We start from the raw sequence: 3995 nt of genomic DNA on the forward strand, positions 1-3995 counted from the left end.
TGAACTCCCTTGTAATTGGTTGGTGGTGGTAACTCTAGAATCACTTTAATTTTGCTCTCATCGGTTGAGATACCATTCTTGGATACTATATGCCCTAAAATAACTCCATGCTTGACCCAAAATTGGCATTTGAATGGCTTCAATGAGATACGATATAACCTACACTTTTCAAACACCTTCCGCAAACATGATAGATGTTATTTCCAAGAAGAGTAAACACAAAGGTCGTCTAAGAAAGCTTCACAAAACTCTCTCAAATATTCTTTAAAAGCAGTGTTTATTAATCGTTGGAATGTAGCAGGGGCATTTGTTAAGCCAAAAGTCATCACACGAAATGCAAACACGCCAAATTCTGTGATGAAGGCAGTTTTAGCTTGGTCCTCTAGCGCTATCGTGATTTGGTTGTAGCCTGAGTACCCATCTAGAAAGCTATAAGCTTCCTCGCCTGCAACTCTTTCGAGTACATGTTCGGAATATGGTAGGGGGTAATGGTCTCTTCTAGTAGCACCCATTCAGAGTGTTCAATAGGATATATGAACCCACATTTGATAAGCTTTTCTAGTTCTTCTTGAATGATCTTTGCGTACTTAGGATTCATCGGGTAGGGTCTTTGTTGTACGGGCTTCGCAGTGCTAATCATAGGGATTGTATGTTGGACCACAGAAGGTGGAACACCTTTCATATCATGGTATGTCCAAGCGAATACGTCCTTGAATTCCTTCAGAAGCTCTTTGAGGACCGCCTCTTCAACTTCTGTGAGGTCTTGGGCAATAAAAACAGGTTTTGATTCTTCACCGGGGTCAACTAATTCTATTTCTTTAACTATTGCCGGACCATCATAGATTCCATTATTCCCATCGATAGGTATTCTTTGGGCTTTTGTGTACACAACCTTTGCGTCCCTTGTGGTGTAAGATTTGAAATGTTCTGGTGCAGGATGCAAGTCTGTGGATTCTCGTTGTGCTTTGGTTTGTGCTTCCATTTCTGCTTTCTTGTGTTGTCGAGCTAACTCTTGGTTTTGACGCCTCCTTGCAGTGCGGCTCAACTTTGGCTTGTCTATGATCTCTAATTGGGCTATGTCATGGGGTCGTGGTCTACACCACATAACATTTTGGAGATATTCACCCCAATTGTCTACCAATTTTTAATGAGCATCACATGCCCCTATATAACTGAGCCATTCAACTGAGGATCTCTTCTTTTTTATCCTAGCACGTACATTGGCTCGATATCGACGCCTCTTAAGGTTTTTCTTTTTCTTATTTGAGACCTGCTTTTGATTTGCATTTAGATCTGTCTCACTAAAGGAGTCCTCGTTGGTGTCCTCTTCACTCTCGGGGGAGCTATCATCGGTTGATGTGCTCGGTCCTTCCGAATGTTTTGACTCTGAACTTGCTCCACTCTCTAATTCATGAGATTCAGAATCCGTTTCACTCTGGGAGTCAGTGTCCAAGTCGTGTTGGTCAAAGTCTTCTATTGAGCTATCGGTGTCACTGTCAGATTGGTCCACAATTGCCTTGCCCTTAGAAGATGCATGTATGGCACTTATCATGTTTAGAGGTGCAATTTGTGGTACCTCTTCCCCCTTTGGTGTGACCCAAGTGGTTCCTCTATTTCCCCAGGTATCTATGGTTGCAGCTAGGTGTACCCAGTCTACGTTGTCTAATTCCGTCATACCCGGTAACACATCCATGTAAGGAGAATCTTGGCCAATGTCTATATCCTTCTTACAAGTGTAAAAATATTGTAGTGGGGCCGAGTGAACTGTGGTGTCAGAGCGATGATCAATAATGGTTTTACTCCCTAAGGGGTGTACCTTACCAGTCACCAAATCCACTCTAAGGACAGAGTCTTGGAATTGCAAATAGACATGATTTTTAGACCAATCATGAACCATTTGTGCTTCCCTCATGAATGGTCGTCCTAAAATCATTTCATATGACATAAGGTGTTTAGAGAAATCCATTACAATGAACGTATGTCGTACCTTGTGTCCTAGAACTTTGATCTTAAGATCCTTGAGCATCCCCATAGGTTTGGCTATGGTACCATTTGCCATCTTTACCACAATGTTAGTAACACTGAGGCGGGGTTTTCCCATGGATTCCCAACAATCTTTTGTAACGATGCTAACTCCCGCACCACCATCAAGAATTTCCTTTATAGTTAATCCCTTGGTAGTGATGGGTAGGGTCGCATTAGACTCGTCGCCTTCAAAATATTGCCCTAATTCGTTAATGGGTACCTCGATCACAGACTCGTGTCCATCTAAGTCAAGTGATTGCACATGATTTTCCTCATCAATCATAATCGAGTCAGGCCTATTTGGTTGCGCAAACTGCGGTAATCCCGTTCGTAGCTCTCCGTTAAGGAATGCTTGAAGTGCAAGGAATAACTCAGGATCTCCATACAACTTTGCTATGATCGTGGTTCGGACCTCAGAAGACATGAAGTCCACTAGTTTGGCAACATTCATTGGCATTTTGCAGGGTGTAGGTCCTTGACTAGGAACTGGTGAGGATGGAATCTCATATTCCTCAATGGGATCAGGTATTCCTTCATTAAACATCCTTTCCAACAAGAAAGGTGTATGCTCACTTTCTGATGCCCCGTCCTCACTCCCTTCTTGGATGATACTAGATATGGCTAACGGTCTATGGTTCATGTGGGGTGGATGAACTTGCGTGGGAAACACTGTGTCATGAATTTTGACATGCATGGCTTCTGGTTCTAGTCTCCTTTGAGTCTCCTCCACTAAACCTCTTAGATGTTTCACCTGCTCAATCTCGTCTGCTGGGTTTGGATACGTCCCAATCTTCTTTTTACGATTCTTCCCTTTTTGCCCCTGCGGTTTATCTTGGGGGTCTTGGATTGGATTTGGAAACACTTGTGGTGTTTTCAGAGGCTCTTTATGGTTTTCTCTTATTCGGTTTTCATTTGGTTCCATGTTATGGTTTTCTTTGTCGGTCTTTCCCTTTGTGGTATTGGTTCTAGTCTCCATTGTCTCGATTGAATATGAATCATCCTCGAGGTCATTCATATACACGGGGTCATCTCCTGTTCCTATGTTTGTTTTGGAACTTGGTTTTGAATTTCCCGTATTCTGCGACCTCTTCCGTCATGTCTTCTTTTTCTTTGCTTGGATAACTGACGCGGTATCTCTCTCTTCGAGGATATGGCCTGGCCCTTGAAGCATGGACCGTGTAATCGCATAAGCGGGTGCGACGGGTGGTATTGGCGATGTCACACTAGCAATTTCGACCAAATTTAGGGGTGTGATTTTAGGCGCATTTGGGTTATAGGGGCATTGGGCAATCAAGTGATCTATGCCACAACGATTACATGTGAGTATTGGCATTGCAGACGTGCTCCCTTGATTCATTTGCATCTGTGCAGCATTCTTTTGCAGCCTAATAGGGCACTCCGCTGCCCGATGTGGTCCACCACACTCGTAGCATTGAAGAGGTGGCCTCCTAGCCTGGGTGTTGATATTTTGACCTCTGGATGCGAGAGCAGCAGCTTGATAAACCGGCTTGACTTGCCCCCAACAATCTTCCATGTAGTATATAGGACACTCTTCCAATGTATCAAGTCTGTAGGCAATACTAGTGTCTATTTCCTCCTCAGCCATCTGCATAAGCATTTGATGGCTCGCAACCCACTTGGTTCATAGGGGCGACTCTTGGATGCGGGGGCTACGGTCCTAGCACAGGAGGTGGTAGCGGTATAGCTTGTACAACATTTTGAGATCTAGGGACCATGTGTTGCGGTAGTTGCTCAACAGGTGGAGCAGGCATCAATACAGGAGCTCGAGGTGCATCCGTCCAGGCTACAGGTGGTCTATTTGCCATAATACGTTTGATCATTAAACAATCCTTAGCTTGGTGACCATACCTACCACATGTGTCGCAAGTTCCATTAAATTTTACTCTAAATGTAGGGAACTCACTAGTGCTATGTGGACCTAAGCAAATGGAATACCATTGTTGCTCCCT

The sequence above is a fragment of the Adiantum capillus-veneris genome, chromosome 28 (genome assembly GCF_014529385.1).
Source record: "Adiantum capillus-veneris isolate H3 chromosome 28, ASM1452938v2, whole genome shotgun sequence".
Taxonomy (NCBI): Eukaryota; Viridiplantae; Streptophyta; class Polypodiopsida; order Polypodiales; family Pteridaceae; genus Adiantum; species Adiantum capillus-veneris.